Raw genomic sequence first — 17,469 nt, forward strand, 5'->3', positions numbered from 1 at the left:
ATATATATATATATCATATTAATATATGCACAATTTTTATTAATCTAAACACACTTGATTTGTGTACTTCAGAGTTAAATTATGAAGCACAATCTTATTAATGCAAAAAGAAAAATGGACAGGCATGCTGATGGATTTAGTTACCTTTTATAAATGCTGAATTGGCTTCTTGAATGAAAATAATCATATGGGTTTCTTGAAAAGATATTTACATTGACAGTTTATAAATGCTAACTAAATTCTTTCCAGACCCAGAACCCATGCCCTGAAACTAGAGGCATTTAATTTTGGAAAGGTAAAGTGTAAGATTAATTAATCATTTGAAGGTTTTTTTAAGTACTAAAATCTTACCAAAGAAAAGTCAGTCTTTTTGCAGAGAGTGTCTATTTGTGTTTTCAAATCTGTTATTCAAAAGCTGTGCTTTTGGTAAATTTATATTTTGTGTCTTTCTGGGATTCCTTACCACTGTTTTATGTACAAGTTTATTTTGGTCTTCAAGTTTCCAAATATATTCATGTAATTTGGATTAGAAGCATCTTTGTATGAAAACCTTTGGGGGAATGTTTATATACATTCTTTTCCTTTTAAGCATTTACTTTAATTTGACCTTGTTTATTTGAAATTCTATTTGTCATATACTTTTTTCCCAATTCTACTCGTACTCTCAAGTATAGGGTACTTCAGAGTGGGTTATTGTTGCCAGTACTTTTAACACTTCAATAGGAGGCAATAAAGCAAGGTGGAGAGACCATAGACTCTTCAACCAGACTGGTTGGTATGAATCCCTGCCCAGTCATTTTGCAACTGTTTAGTTTCCTTAACAATAACACCTACTTCATGGAAGTGTTAGGAGAATTAAATGGAATTATGTGTGTAAAGTGTGATGCTTAATGCTCAGAGGAACCAAATAAAAGTTAGCTAATACCTTGAAGCTAATGCTCTTTGGTTTTATAATGTTTGACTCAACCTTCCTTTTAAATGCCCACATTCACATACCCTTATTATATTTGTAGATTGTATCAGTTCTAAAACACAGAAAAATTAATTACAAAGCATATATCACAAACAACTAAAAATCACCCTTATATAGTGCATAAATAATTCCATCTTGGTTGCATCTTTTAGTTTACATGAAAGTGTAGGCCCACCTCTTGGACATAACCACAAAATAGGATTGTGTGCATCTGCTGGAAGCCTCTGAGGAATCTAGTTTATATGAATGGGTGGGCACTGCAGAATGGATTTTATATTTTAAAGGGACTAATAAAAAGACCACATGCCCTGCCAACGAAGTGAGGCTCTTTAAAAAGAACAGCCACTACTTGTCTTGGTTTTCAGACCTCCTTTTTGAAAGGGCTCTGCCTGGATTGGATGCCCAGACTTGGAAGTTCCCTGAACCCAGAGAACCATGTGTGAAACGCATCAAGGGAGTAAGGCTTCCCCCAAACCAAACTTCATTGTTTTTCTTGGAGGTGGAGAGAGCTGCTGTTAGAAAAATTTCCAAGGTTCCTGTGATTTGTTATGAATTGAAGGTCATTCCCTGGACTGGATCGTCGGAGGCACCGAATCCCGCCCCCCAGTCAACGTGGAAGCAGATGTATGCTGGCAGTCCTGCAGCGGAGGAAAGAAAAACCAGCTGCAAAACCCACTTGGCTTGCCTGGCCGCATTTCATTTTGCCTCTCACCAGGTTGTCTTTTTCTTGTCTTCCACTAGAGGGCGCGCGACCACCAGCTGTGCTCGTGCTCCATGGAGGCATCTCCTCAGATTCTGCCCTTTGCGCTCTGGAGTTGGGGCCTAGCAGACAGGTCCTGCCAATCACAGACCCAGGGGGATAGGGTCCAGCCTCGGTTTCAGGGATCCCTCCAGAAGTGACTCTTTGGAGAGGGTGGAGACCGTGAGACCCCCGCGTTACAGGACCAGACTTTAAAACCCTGATGAGGATTTTTCATTTTCTATCCTCAGTGTCTCTTCTTTCAAAAGGGTGCTGCAGGGATGGGTTATGATGGATCCGGGGCTCTGGGGATATTTCCTGAACCCTAGATGTCAAACCTTGCCAAGACATGTGTCCTCATGGGAGCAACAGCCTGGAGCATTGGAAACCAGAACTTCAGAAAAATCCATAATTTAGTCTCCCTGATAAAGGAGAAGCTGTCACAGAGACCCAGGTCTTCCTGCCCCTGAGTCACTCTGCACAGGCATTGTATGGGTAGGGAGAGCACGGATCTAAGAATTTTAACATCAGGTCACTGGGTCTGGCGCTGCTGTTTCCCCCTCCCCCGTGCTCTGTAACCCCCAAGCCCAGCAGGAGGCTGTGATGTATCTAGTCCCCTTAACCTGAGCCTGCCCCATCCTATTTCCTAGGCCCCATTCTGTTTCCTTCTAATTTTAAGCAACCTGCCCTGTATGAATTACTTTTGATACTTTGAAACATTTGCTAAGAATAACCAGGGACTATATTCCCACCGCAATTTCAAAAGCCTTAAGACGTACTTCTGCACAAGTGAGGTCATTTGAAACTCCCCTAGGCCCAGGGCACAGTGGGAAATTATGATGCACATCCCTCCCGCTTCACAAATGAAAACAATAAGGCTCAGCAAGAAAGTGCTGAAATTGGAACTTGAATTCATACCATGTGATTCAGTAGGGATTGCTGACATTTTCTTCAGGTCTTTGCATCAGTGGGAATTTGAATTTGACTTTAGAAAAAACTGGAGTCCTTGACCTTCAAATGCACAGGTATGTTATCAGGAGATTGTAACATTCCTTCCAAATACTCTTCATAAAGTGGAAACTATGTTTGTTTCCCAGTTGGAATGAGGGTGTCCTTCCTTGACGAGAGTAATTAGACAAACCTGGGGGTGGATTCTAACCACATTTTGTAGAACAAAAGCACCCAGAAATAGATGAATCAGTTCCTTTAAACACGAACACTTACATACTATTGTATGAAAGCAGGAAATTTCCAGTCCAATTAATTGCTACCGTGGAGCCTTTTAGGAGGTGCTCATCTTATTATGGATTTAAAAATTGTATGTGGCTTTGAGAGCTCATTGTTCCAGAGCCTGGCTTTGGGTCCTGTGCAAAGCATGCAATTCTTCTTTATGCCACACGATGGCGCAGTGACTCAAGTTTCTCCCTCCCTCTTGGTCTCAAGACAGGAAACTTGGCTCCTGTCAGCAAAATGAACCTATGAAGAGTTTACTTAGTAATATGTGCTTGATGTTTGTGAAAACTCTTAATGTTAGTGTTCCGAGATTGTGAGGAGAGGGGATGCTAAGTTCTGAAGACATAGGAGTGGCTGCTTCAGAAGGACTGGGCAGCCAAAGTCAAATCCACCCGTGGCCCCACTAGTTGGCAGAGGATGTCGGAGCTCTGTCCTGCCAAGGCTCACCTTGGGAACTGCAAAATAATTGCTTTTCTCCCCCCTTTCTAACTGGATTTTCTTTTACAGATTGTTAGTCCTCATTCTTTCACTCACTATTTCTTAAAAAGGATCATTTAAGTTTGGGGGAATAATGTCTAAGGGGCAACAAGCCATTTCTGAACCCCTATACTTAGGGGGAAAATATTTAGTGAAAGAAAATATGTAAATTTGGGAAGAGTTTGGACCCTCTGCAATGTACAGGCTGTATTGTGCACTTACACACAGAGGACCAGGGTGACCTCTAACCCTGAGGGAGCAGGTCTTGCTTGTCTGCCATGCGTGTGTGAGCCTTGGTTCTACACACAGGGCTGATGAGCCCAGAGGCAAGTGGAGATGGCACTGATGACCTGGTAGACCTGTGGCCTCTCACCAAGCCCTTGATGCCATGATGTATAGACAATAGAAGTTTAAGTAGCATTGGCAAGATTAGCAGAGGCAAGTTGAATATCAGCATTTCCAAGCATTCCCAGAGGCATAGAAAAGCCTTGAATTTTTTCATAGAAGAAATTAATTCTCAATTTCTCAAATTCAAGATCATAGACTTATGTGGGATGTATATACTTGTCTATGTTTTAATCCCCTGCACAACACATGCCACATGATGGGGGCTATATCTGCTCACGTGTGTCATATTTACCTTCTTTCTTCATTTGATGTTTGTTTTTGTGTTGACATCTGCATTATTTATGAAATTATTCTTTTATAGACACTCATAGCACGCCCACTTCTTGGAGAAGTCAGAGCCCTGGGAATCCATTCTTTTGTGATGGGGAAGTGGTGCTGCTCAGATGGCCATGAATGTGGGCTCTTGGATCTGTGTGCCTCCAGCGTGTGGACGGAGGCAATGCCCACAGCAGCATGTTGTGTTAGGGATGGAGTAAACAAGCATAGGGGCTTCTCACGGCGCCCACAGAAAGAACTCAAGAAATAACAGCCATTGCTATTATCCCTTTCTCTCCATCAACTAAAGAAAGCTTTGTACAAATACTTTCTTACAAATACCTATCTCGCGCTTATAGAGCAGCTACTGTGGGAAATTAAAGGTGAGTGGACACAGCCCTAAAGAGATGGGACACACACCATCATGGCCCCAGAAAGGGTAAATGATGCTGGAATGAACCTGAATGAACCTATCACTCTGGTCAAATGAGTGTGGGATGAAGATAGAGGAGACCAGGTTGTGGCCTGTGGCTCTGCCTGGCCGGGGGTACTGTCCTCCTGGGGTACCACTGCTGTGTTTTATCATCAACTGCCATCCCTGGAGGAGAGTCTGCCCTTAGAGGCACAGAAAGACCCCTCTCCTGCCTGGAGGGTTCTGGACCATGGGCACTCTCTTCTACCTCTGCTCCAAGCTCCCATGTGTAGGAGCACCCCTGGTCATGGAACCCCAGGCTGCCTTTCCTGACCCAGTAATCAAGACTCAGGTCCATGCTGGTGCCTGGAGACAATGGGTGTCCTGACCAGGTCCTGGTGGCTTCCGGGAGCTGTGCTTTCCTGCAGGTTCTTCCTGCTTGGTTGATGAAAGCGTGTGGGGAGCAGCCACATGCTCAGTTCCCAAGCCCGGAGTTCCCGAGCCAGGCACAAAGGGGACAATCTGAAAGCACCTTCCTGGGAGACAGATGGAGGGAACAGTTGAGTGAGGGTGAGCACACAACATCTCACCCTCAGGGACAACAGGAGGCTGAAGAGCAAGACTAGGAACCAGGGACTTGAGTTACCCAGGTGACCTTGAGCAGGTGAGCGCATCTCTCAGGGCCTGGGGTTTCAAATCTGCAAAACAGGGAGGAGGGTGTTGCTGACTCTCTTGCTGGGCTCTGTCTGTGCTAGTGGCCCTGCTGGACATGGGAATTGGTAAAGACAGGCTTTTCTGTGAGCCTGTCTGTCCAGGAGTCCTTTCCCTTCCTCTGGCTCCAAGTCTCTTTCCCTGGGTGAGGAGCAACTGGCAGCATCCAGAGGGTGTCCATCCTCAACACTCGGCCAGGACATTCCCTCTCACTGCCACGTCAGTATTGAAGTCACTGAACTTGACCTCTGCAAACTTCACCCTTCCCCAGCCCCTACCTGTATTTCCTGCCCCTGACAGGGGCCCAGATGCTCCCTCACACAGAGTCCCTGTGTGGGCACCTCAACTTTCCTGATATCGTTCCCTTCTCCCCAACCCACAGGTTCCTCAGTTTTCCTGAGGTGGCCATCGAGCTGAAGGGGCGATGTGGGCATTGCGGGGGAAGCACCTTAACTCGCTCCCAAATCATACTTTCTCTGGTGCCTGAAACTTAATATTTGGGTACCATGGCAAGGCCAAGAAGGCTGGAAATTCCTCTTCCCCCTTAGAACCACACACTCAGGATGCTCTGCCGGTGGGTCACTCTCCGCCTGCTCCATTTGAGCACGAGGTGGACACTTACAGTAATATGTCCCCTCTCCCTGGGTGTCTCCTCAGAATGCAGAGATGCTCGCCCGCCTGCAGGTCGGCAGATACGCTCGGATGTCTCCCGCTTCCATGTCATGACTAGGCTTCTGAATGCAGTGGTGGCTGGAATGAGGTCGTGGCCTTTCTGGGGCTCATCAGCTCAGGGGGAGTCTGACTGGCTTTTACATCAGGCCTCAATCTTGACTTCATGAAACAGGTTTTGGAGTCCCTCAGCTGAGCACTACCAACCATCCCTGGTGGTTCCGGGTTCCACTAGTGCCCATCTGTCATTCGTTCCCATCAGCAAGTTTTTATTAAGCACTTCCTCTGTGCCAGGTGCTGGCTGGGCTGGGTGCTGGAGAAATGGGCCCTGAACAAGAAAATGCTCCCCCTGGAGTTTCCAGTCTAGTGGAGAAACAGGAAAACTAAAGCTGCAAGAATGACTAAATGGCAATCCTTACATCATTGCCATTGCCATCCTTGCTTCTGTCCTGGGCCACTAGGGGTGCTGCTGTTTCCTTGGGAGTGTCTGGCTTGGTCTTTCTGGGACATGGCCCATTTACTCATTTTGATTGTTTGCTGCAGTCCTTCTGTACTGGGTTCCTCATCAGAACCCCAGAATACAGAGGAGGATCCGAGCAATGATTTCCTCAGTTTCTCCAAGTATTGTTCATAACTAGAACCATTCACTGCATTGATTCACTACATGTCCTGGATGCCTGAGGGCACTGATTTTAATGCTGAATTTCTCTCCCCACCCTGATTCTTTGACACATTTCTCCATTTTCCATCCTTTTAACATTGGTTTCCCTAGCTTTCTGTCTTTTCTGAACATTTTTTTTTAATTTTGTCTTGGATTAACTCTTCTTTATATTTGCATTTACTCCTGTCTCCCCACAATAGCCAACTTGGCTAATAGAGCATGGTTCTCCCCTCTTTTCAGCCTAATGCAGCTTCTCTCTCTTCCCTTTAAAATGTTTTAAATTTATTTTTTCCCCCAATTTGGGAAGGTAATACGTGGGTAATTCCTAAATTCCAACAGGTACAAAAGGGCATGCAGAAGTCTCCTGAGATGCATCATCCCACCTTAAAGAAAGCACCCCACAATTTTTTTCATTATTTCTTTGCTTGCCCCTACCCCTTACCCACAAAGAGTTGTGATCTTGCTGTGTTGCCCAGGCAGCTAATAGCTCTGAAGTCAAGTGACTTTCCTACCTCAACCCTGAGAGTGGCTGGGGCTGGAACTACGGATTCATGCTGCCTTTTCCAGCAAATAATTCTCCTCCCCCTCCTCCCCTCCTCCTTCCCCCTCGGCCTCCTTCTTCTTCTCTTTGGAGTGCTGGGGATGGAACCCAGGACTTTGTGTGCATGCTATGCAGGTGCTTTGCCACTGAGCTCAGCCCCCAGTCCACAGTCCTTGATGCACTTCTCAAGGCATTCACAATCAGTGGGTCAGATGGACAGGCCAAGGGAATCCTGGATATTGGGGAAGTTGAGGCAGCATGCTGCAGGGGAGGAGGAGGCTTTCAGCTGCTGGTGGTGGCAGGGGACTGACTGTGAGGCATGAAGACTCTGGTCATGTGTGTCAGTACCTGGGGGCCATTGCCACTTCTCTTTCTCCTGCTTCCTTCCTGAGCCTTGTCCCACTTCTGAAGGGGCCTGGAGCCAACCAGGTGTGGCAGAAGCAATGAGTCTGAGCTATCTGAAGCCTGTGATCTCTCTCCAGCTGCGTGGGGTGCCCGGAGGGAAGGAGATAGACAGGATTTTCTTCCAAAAGTTCCTTGGGCAAGTTCTGGCTTTGGTGTTCAGGGGAGACTCTGCAGGATAAAGAGAATGGTTTGTGGTGTAATTGTTTAATATTCATCAAGTGCCTTTAATAGACTGGACAACACTGAGAAAGATTTGTGGCTGGTGAAATTAAACTGAGCTCACAACTGGCCTGGTGCCTCCAGGTCCCTTCCAGCCAAGTCCTGGTTTCCTCTGTTTGTCCAGGGGAATGACCTCACAAACCAGGAATGAGGAGCCCCCCGAACATAGGACTGCTGATAATTTTCCTAAGAAAAAGCATTGATTTTCATATTTTTCCCCACCTTGAGCTACAAAGGGGACAGTAATACCATTACCTTTAAGAAGGAAAGAGAGAGGAAAGGTGACTCCTCAAAGGTGACAAACAAATCAGTGCAAGTCACATCCTTGAGCCAAGTCTATGACATCAACAAATCTGGGCTTCGGTCCTTCCCTCTCCTTTTCCCTGGTCCAGATGCCTACCATCCTCAAGACACACAAACTCCTTGTTCTTGCTCCCCTTCCAAGACCACCCACCAGGTGACAAACATACATTGTTTCATACTAAAGAGTGAGTGACTGATAGCTAACATTGTGGTGTTTTTAGTGTATGTCAGGCATTGGGCTAGGTGATTTTATATCAATTCATTGAATATTTCCAATGAATTTGTGGTAAGTGCTGCCATTAGGAATAATCTATAAATAAGGAGACAGTGTTTAAATAAGAGAAGGAACACTTAGCCATTCTCCTATGGAATTATACTTCCCACATCTGACATGGATTACCCTTTAAACAAAGCAGAACAGCTTAAGGCTAGTGAGTCCAATCCTGGTGAGCAGTGAATCACCTGGGGAGCTGTTAAATGATACCAGTGCTGAGTGCCTTGTGAGATTCAGTCTTACCCCATCTGTGCAGGTGCCAGCAGAGCTCCAGCATGGGCCTGGCTGATAGCCCTTACCAGGCACCTCGTGGGGACCCCAGGAGAGCCCCTGCTAACAAGGAAGGTCAAGGAAAAGGGCAGCACACACAGGACAAGAGGTGAGGGATGCATTTGAAAAGCTTGCTGCCCAGGCTCAGAAGGGCAGCTGCTTGCTAAAGAAAGCTGGTTTTGATCCCAGGAGGTGGTGCGAATGAGTCAAGCGTGCTTCCAAGGGGAAGGTGGAGTGTGGCTGGGCCAGCTGAAATTTTGGGGACCAAAGGCCAATTTGCCATGGCAGTGTTTTCAGGGTGGCCCTTCAGAGGGATCTATTTCTAGAAATTCAGGTCAATTGTAGTGCCTTTTTCTCTCCTGTCAGAGATTGGCCTGATGAGAGGCGCTGCTCTTGAAAAGCTCCAGGAGCCAGGGAGGGGCCTGGGAGCTAAGTCAGAAGAGAATTCTGAGCAGGGAGTGGGCAGCGGGGGGAGCATGGCCTAGGAGAGACCAGAACAGATCCCTGGAAATTGTGCTGCCCGCAGGAGACTCCTCAAAGTGTGGAGAGTGTCCAGACCTCAGAAGGCAGAGTTCATTTCTGCTTTCTCCCCAGAGCGTGTGGTTTGCGCCCCTACCCCTGAGTTCATCGGGGCAGGGTGGGCAGCTCATCAGTCTGTCCTTCTCGCATTGCAAGGGGACTTTGCAGTTGGAGAGTGTCTTATTCATCTTTGTTCCCTGTGCCCAAGCTTAGCAGACACCAGACACACAGCAGCTACTCAAAAGAATAACCAGAGGCCTTGGTTTGTATGGGGCTGAGAGTGTTTCTGGGATGTGGAACTTTCAGTGCTAAAACTGGGCAAACTGGGATGAGCTGGGTATCTTCAGTGTCCCTAGAGAAGGCTCAGGAGAAAGAGCCCAAAGTGGTGGGTGGCTGGCTTCACCAAGTCTTCAAATAATACTGGCATAGTTTGTCCGGAGGTCAGCTGTCCCTCTGCAGGGTGTCCCTAATTTGGCACAGTTGTCCACCCGACCCTTTCTTCTGATATGTGGGAAATGAATGCCACCAGCCAAATGGACATGAACTCTAAGGGTGGTAGGGGAGGGAGAAGGCAGAGCCGAGACAAATCAGAAACTCAGCATCTTCAGGGAAAGGTGGGAGATTCGCCTCCACTTCCAACTAAGAAAGAGCAGAGTTTGGATAACAACCGCTGGCTAAAAGAACAGGACAGAAGGAAACTGACCAGAGCACAGCACATAATAATGATCAAAATAATAGCTACTCCTTTTGAAAGAACAGTTGATTTGTACCAGGTGCTATAATGAAAGATTTTAGTTTTAAACATCTATGTGAAAAATACAGAAAAAGACAAAAAGGGAAAATTGTCTTCTAACTCCACTGCTATTGTGTGGCAGTGGTCATGATCACATAGGACAGGAGACTCTGCGTTCACCTGTGCAGTCTCTGGTTCCAAGGGGACCATAGTGTGGGGTGGGTCCTTCCCAACTTCCTCCCATGAGATGCAGAAGCATCTGTGTGGACACAGAATCATCTTTATAAATGGAATCAGCCTGTGCATTTTGGCCTGCAACTGCTTTCTCTGTATATTTAGACCTCCTTTCTTCCATCTCATTGGTACTGATCTTTGATCTTTTAGCTTCAGCCTAGCATTCTGGGGATGAATGCAGCATGATTTTTCTAGCTTTCCCTTATTGGTAACTTACTACATATGATCACTTTGCTATTAGGCCTTTTTAACTTATATTTCTACATGTGTACAAACTGTTCTGTTGAATATATTTTTAGAAGTGTTGGAATTAGAGTTTATCCACATTTTTATCTTCATAAATATCACAAAGCCGACACCCAGAAGTGTAGCACCAATTCATTTTTCCAACTCCATGTCTCCACACCCATGCTATTGTTAGATGCTGTTGTTAATTTTTTGTTGTTGGACCTATGAGTGCAAAGTGGTATCCTGTTACTTTCATATTTATTTCACTGATCATCTAATTCATGTGAATTTATCCACCCTCTTACCTGTTTATTGGCCATTATTTCTTCTGTTCATATATTCTACCTAGTTCTATTATAAAGGAATTATTTTTCTTATAAAGTTGTTACATATATTTTTACATAAGATGTAAACACTGTGAACATTATATCCTATCTGTTGTTTTCTTATGTTTTTTTTTCAAATAGGGTTTTAATTTTGATGTGGCAAAAATTTATTCATTCATTTCAGATTTTGCTCCCTTCAGAAGACTTTCTTTATAATGTAAAACTAGTCTCAATTGTATTCTAATAATTTTATGCTTTTAAGCAATATTTTGATCTTTTGTCCATTGGAAAGCAGGTGTCTAATTTTGTTTCCTTTTTTGGGGGGAAGGGGAATCCTGTTTTTCCCAGGAACTATGATGCCACTTTTATCATATATGAGCTTGCCATAGAGACTCAGATATATTTCTATACCCTCTGTGCTTTCCCATTGATCCACTTATTTATTAGACTGCCATTACTGCTTTGATTAGGGCAGCTTTTTGTTACATTTTCCTACTTATGTTCACCATCACTCTTGATCTTGTTCAGAAATCCCTTGGCAATTCTTCTGCAAGATTTTATAAGAGTCACACCATCCTGACTAAATATTTGCCCATACTTTTACATTTAAATTAATGGTGTCAGGGAAAAAAAATCTGTAGTACCTCAGAGATACTAGTCAACAGGGATTGAATGACAAAGTGAAATAAAAATCTCGTAAGGGAGGAACATATATTTTGTAGGAATTGCTGTGTGGAAGCCTGGCCAGATTTTATTATGGAAGAAGTTAACAGACAAAAAAGCATATCTTTTACCCAAAAAGAAAGAAATGGAGAATGTTCTTATAGGACCAGAACAGTCTTGCAAAAGAGGGGATGAAGAATGGATTGATCAGGGTTCTCTAGACAAAGAGACCAATAGGATGGACCTGTGCATTTTAAGGAATTGGCTCACATGATTGTGGATACTGGTGAGTCAGAAACCCATAGAACAGAGATTGACAAAAGAGTTGCTGTGTGATCTGATGTCTGGATTCTGCAGAACACTGGGCTGTACACGCAGGCAGAGTTCCTATGTTAAAGTCTCAAGGATTCATCTTCTTTAGGGGACCTCAGTGTTTGTTCTTAGGTTAAGAATGATTGCATGAGGCCCATTTACACTATGGAAGGAAATCTGTTTCAGCCAAAGTCTACTAATTTAAATCTTAATCATCTTTATAATGACATCCACACTGGTGTTTGTCCAAGCAAGGGCCTCATAGCTTAACCAAGTTGAAACATTAAATCAAACTAAAAAAGTTTCTTCTCAGCAAAAGAAACAATCTGTGAGGTGAACAGAGAGCCTACATCTGGGAGCAAATTTTTACCCCTCACACATCAGATATAGCACTAATCTCTAGGGTATATAAAGAACTCAGAAAGCTAAGAACACACACACACACACACACACACACACACACACAAAGACCCAATCAGCAAATGGGCCAAGGACCTGACAGACACTTCTCAGAAGAGGATACACAATCAATCAACACATATATGAAGAAATGCTCATCATCTCTAGCAATCAGAGAAACGCAAATCAAAACTACTCTAAGATATCATCTCATTCCAGTCAGAATGGCAGCTATTATGAAGACTAACAACAGTAAGTGTTGGCGAGGATGTGGGGAAAAAGGCACACTCATACATTGCTTGTGGAACTGCAAATTGGTGCAGCCAATATGGAAAGTAGTATGGAGATTCCTTGGAAATCTGGGAATGGAACCACCATTTGACTCAGCTATCCCTCTCCTCGGACTAGACCCAAAGGACTTAAAAACAGCATACTACAGGGACACAGCCACATCAATGTTTATTGCAGCACAATTCATAATAGCTAAACTGTGGAGCTAACCTAGATGCCCTTCAGTGGATGAATGGATAAAAAAAAATTGTGGCATATATACACAGTGGAGTTTTACTCAGCAATAAAAAAGAATAAAATCATGGCATTTGCAGGTAAATGGATGGCATTGGAGAAGAGAATGCTAAGTAAAGTTGGCCAATCCCCCCAAAACAAATGCCAAATGTTCTCTCTGATATAAGGAGGCTGACTCATAGTGGAGTAGGGAGGGGGAGAATGGGAGGAATAGATGAATTCTAGTTAGGGCAGAGGGGTGGGAGGGAAAGGGAGGAGGCAGGGGATTAGCAAGGATGGTAGATATCATTATCCAAAGTACATGTATGAAGACTTGAATTGAGTGTCAACATGCTTTATATACAAACAGAGATATGAAAAATTGTGGTATATATGTGTAATAGAATTGTAATGCATTCCACTGTCATTTTTTAAACCAATAAAAAAATTAATCACCACAAAGGGCATGTATATGGCCAAGGGCAAAGACAAGAACACTAACACCCTATAAGATGAGTCCCAAGAAGACTGGAAAGCCATCAGGAGGTGATGGTGGAAACACTTAGCATACACTGGATGTGGGGTGTTCTAGTCAGTTTGGACTCCATAACAAAATACCATCATAGACTGGTAACTTAGACATGATACACATTTATTTCTCACAGTTTTGTAGGCTGGAGAGTCAAAGACAGAAGAATCAGTGCCTTATGAGGACCTGCTTTCCGGTTTGTGGCTAAATTCCTATTGTGTTCTCATGTGTCCAAAGAAGGGCCTCTCTTGGGCCTCTTTTGTTGGGGCTCCAACCTTATTCAATATATGTGTCATGGCTGATCAACTTGTGTCCACAGGAGTTATTCTTGAGGGCACAGTCCTCAGGACCCAATTGCCTCCCAAAGGCTCCTCTTCCCATATAGCATTACAATGGAGATGAAGTTTCAATAGGAATTCTGGAGATACAGGAATATTCAGACCATAGCAGATGGGGTGCCCGGTATGCTAGGGTACATCACTTGTTCTCCTCTTCATCAAGGAGAAATAGCTCTAGCCCAAATGAGGTAAAACATTAAGTATATAAGAGAGACTTCCTGAGCACCTTTAAATCTACTGTCCTCTGGGATGAGTCCAGCTGCAGCTCAGGGTCCTAGAACCTCTTGGAGATGTGAACACTGAACCTCCATCAGGAATTTTACAGAGATCACACATAGCCAAAGGGTCAGAGCTTTATAGACTAGCTGTTTGGCTTCTCATAAAGAGAACATACTGCATACAAATCCCCAGCCAATGTATAAAAGAAATTACAAGCTAGTGGTCTGAGCATTTAGAGATAAAGGGTCACAGTGAGAGAGCTGTCCTGGGGTAGTGGATTTCAGATGTTTTGCACACCTGTGCATGGCATGCTTCACCCCAGCCCTGGGCTCTCTGTTGCCTTCACTCGCCATATTATTCCTCCTTGCAAGTGAGCTGAGCCAGAGGGTAAGGGGTGTGCCCAAGATCCCTGGCTGGAAATAAAAGGACTCAGGCCATCAGTGGAGCTTGCATTCTTTCTCTTGTTCTGCAGAAAGGACCATCAAACAACAGCCATGGGCTCAATCTAGCCTACCAACTGTTTTTGTATGTTCTGGGAGCTAAGAATGGCTTTTACACTTTTAAATGGTAGGGGAGAAAATACCAAAAAGGAATTATACTTGGTGACATGTGAAAATGATATGAAATTCAAATTTCAGTGTCCGTTAATAAACTTTCATGGGAACACAGTTATAACCCTTTGTTTATACACCACCGTCCATGGCTGCTTTTGTGCTCAAATGGTGGAGTTGCTATGTTAGAGACTTCTGATTTTCAAAGACTCGAATATTTAGTATTTGGCTCTTTACAGAAAAAGATTGGTGGTCTCTGTTCTCCAGGCTTTTGGCCAGTTCTTCTGTGGCTCTATGTTAACAGTTATATGGAGATGTGTCAGAACCTGGAAAGCAAACGGTATGAGAAATGATTTTGATGTTGGCATGATTTGAGCAAGGCAGTACCATGGAGCACGGGAAAAGACAAAAGACGTGGAGACAGGAAAAGGCAGGATGATGAAAGATCCTGGGATTTAATTTAATTGAAACTCAGTGTTTTGGACTGTGAGTCTGGCTTTCAGTAGGACATTTGCAAAGTCTCTAATGATATCCTTGCGGATCTAATAGAGAGAATGTGGATTTGATGAGAACAATGAGATATATGTGTCGTGGCTGATCAACTTGTGCCCACAGGACTTTATTAATGAATTGCTGCCAACCAAAGTTGTCCAGTGGTATGCTGTAGGGCCACACCTTTGAGCCCGTCCTGTCTAACATTTATATCAAATGATTGGATAAAAATACAGAGAACATGCTTATCCAGTCCAAAGTAAAATAAGTAATAATAAGCATTAGCAGTTCCAATCGGAAGACCCAAGCACTTTTTTTTTTGTACTGGGGATGGAACCTGAGGGCTCTTAACCACTGAGCCACATCCCCAGACCTTTTTAATGTTTTTACTTCGAGACAGGGTCTCATTAAGTTGCTTAGAGCCTCTCTAAATTGCTAAGGCTGGCTTTAAACTCATGATGCTCCTGCCTCAACCTCCCTTCTGTAAAGGGATTATAGGCGTGGGTCACCGCATTTTGTATTATCAAGAAGGAGATTATAATCTGAAAAAGGGATGCAGTGAAAAAGCAATTGCAGTATTACTACTAAGAAGAGCAGGGTAGTGCTCTGGTCAACAGAAATTATAGGAATTGGACAGAGGTGCTGGCAACATCAGATCCTGCCCCAGGCGTTAAGAGAGAGACCTTTGCAAGTGAGATGACCATGGAGAAACTGAGCCAGAGTTGCTGGGTCTGGGAACAAGATCACATGAGGAGTGGGAGAGAAAGCACAAGGAACAGTTGGCTTGGGGAAGAGAACTTAAATAGGACATTGTCTTTGTTGGGTTCCTCTGGAATAAACCCTGGGACAAGGATTGGGTGAGTTCACTTTATTTGAGAAGTACAGAAAATACTAGAAGTGTGAGAAGGGGAGACAGGGCAGGCAAGACAGTAAGGGGTATGTACCCAGCCAGCTCCCTCTGTGAGTGACTGGGGCTTAATGCTGCAAGAAACTCTGGGACATGGTACACAGGTTCTATCTCAGTTCTCCCACAGGTGAGGGTCTGGGGGCAATTATGCATGTCCATCCATTTTGGGGACTCTGTCCAGGTGTCTTTCCAAGGCTTCAAACAGAATTCCGGTCTCAGGGACAAGGACTTGGGTAATAGAAGACTTTATGGGTGAAGTCCCAGCATGTGTACTGTGGGTGACATTCCTGAGGTGTATGAAGAGTTGTAAAGTGGATAAAAATGACAGGAAGCAAACTTGGGGTGAAGGGGAAGAAGCCTTTCCTAACTCTTGAAGCTCCATGAATCAGTGGCTTCCAAGGCTGCTCAATCCCCAGCAGCAGAGCTCAAGGGGCCAGGTCTTGGACACGCTGGGAAGAGATGATTGAAGAGAGTGACATGTTGTCCCTCTCTGGGTCCAAGAGGCTCAATTTTGTGACTGAAATACTAATGGACCATTACACACTGGTGGTGAGTAGGAGAGTGTGGAGGTGATGGTAAAGGGCTGGAAATGGGGGCTGCTGCGGGTCCTTTCCCAGTCTGTGAAGTCATACTGTGCATCAGGCTCTGCCTCCACAGAGGCCAACCCTGGCGAAGTGAGGGGCACCCAGAAAGCCACTTCCCATACAGGCTGTGATCCCTTTGACTCCCAGCATCGGGCTGCTGAGCACAATAGAAGGACACCTCACTTAGAGGCAGAATTCAAAAATAGCCCCTCGGGCAAGCACATCAATGCAGAGGCAGTGGGATCCAGCCTGTCCTCCAGCCCAGCAGCCCCTCGGCTGCACTTCACAGGCCTTGGGGCCGTCCCCCTTCCGAGCCTTCCCTCCAAGACCCTCCAAGCCGGAGCTCAGCAGCTCACGACAGAGGGAGCTCATTATTTTGCTGCAGTTGACTTGAAATCTGAAATCAATCGGGTATCAAATATTCAGTCCTCGGTTTGATACCGTTTTTCAAAGGTGCAATAACGTTGAGAAATGACACTGCATTTCCTAATTATGAAATTCTGTCGTTACCGCTCTGTCTAGAATGACTTGGCTGCAGGGTTTTCTTTCTTTTCTTTTTTAAGGTTTAGCATACAGTACGATTATTTTAAAATTGCTTTGGAAGAATGTGTTTCATCAGCGAACTAGGAGCGTACTTATTACCCAAGTTTGGAGGCAATTTAAGAGGAAGGATAAATTAGCAGAGTCTGGAGGCCTCGGGAAATAGGCCCTCCCTTGTCCCTTAGCCGCCTTCTCGCTGAAGTTAATCAAACCTCTCACTGTCAGGGCAGATAGCGCTTCTGCACACCTCACCACATCCCACTGGCCTAGGTCATTAGCCATTTGGGGACTAGAAGGGACCCCTGGGAACCTCCTGCTGAGAGGAAAGATGGACTTCCCAGAAGCTGGGCTCTCTCAGACCTCCATGACTGCCATAACCCCCATGGGGAAGAGCCGCTGAAGGTACCAGCCTGTGGGAAGCTGAGCCTCTGCTCAGGAACATGGATGCCTTCCTGCATGGGGGAGCTGTTGTGCGAGTTCCCACTGCCTAAATGGTGACCAGGAGCCGTCTGAGTCTCTTCAGGCTGCTGTAACAAAATTCTACAGACGGAGTTGCTTATAAACAACCAAAATCTATTTCCCACAGTTTGGGAGGTTTTCCAAAACCAAGTGCTGGCAGATGTGGTGTCTGGTGAGGGCTCAGTTCCTGGTTCATTGGCAGCTGCCTTCCCTCGCTGTGTCCTCACATGGCAGAAGGGATGAGGGACCTCTCTGGGGTCTCTCTCTCTCTCTCCTTTTTTGTTTTTGTTTTTGTTTTTGGTACCAGGATTGAACCCAGGGGTGTTCAACTACTGAGCCACATGCCTAGCCCTTTTTTAATATTTTGTTTAAAGACAGGGTC

Source organism: Marmota marmota, unplaced genomic scaffold (genome assembly GCF_001458135.2).
Source record: "Marmota marmota marmota unplaced genomic scaffold, marMar, whole genome shotgun sequence".
NCBI lineage: Eukaryota > Metazoa > Chordata > Mammalia > Rodentia > Sciuridae > Marmota > Marmota marmota.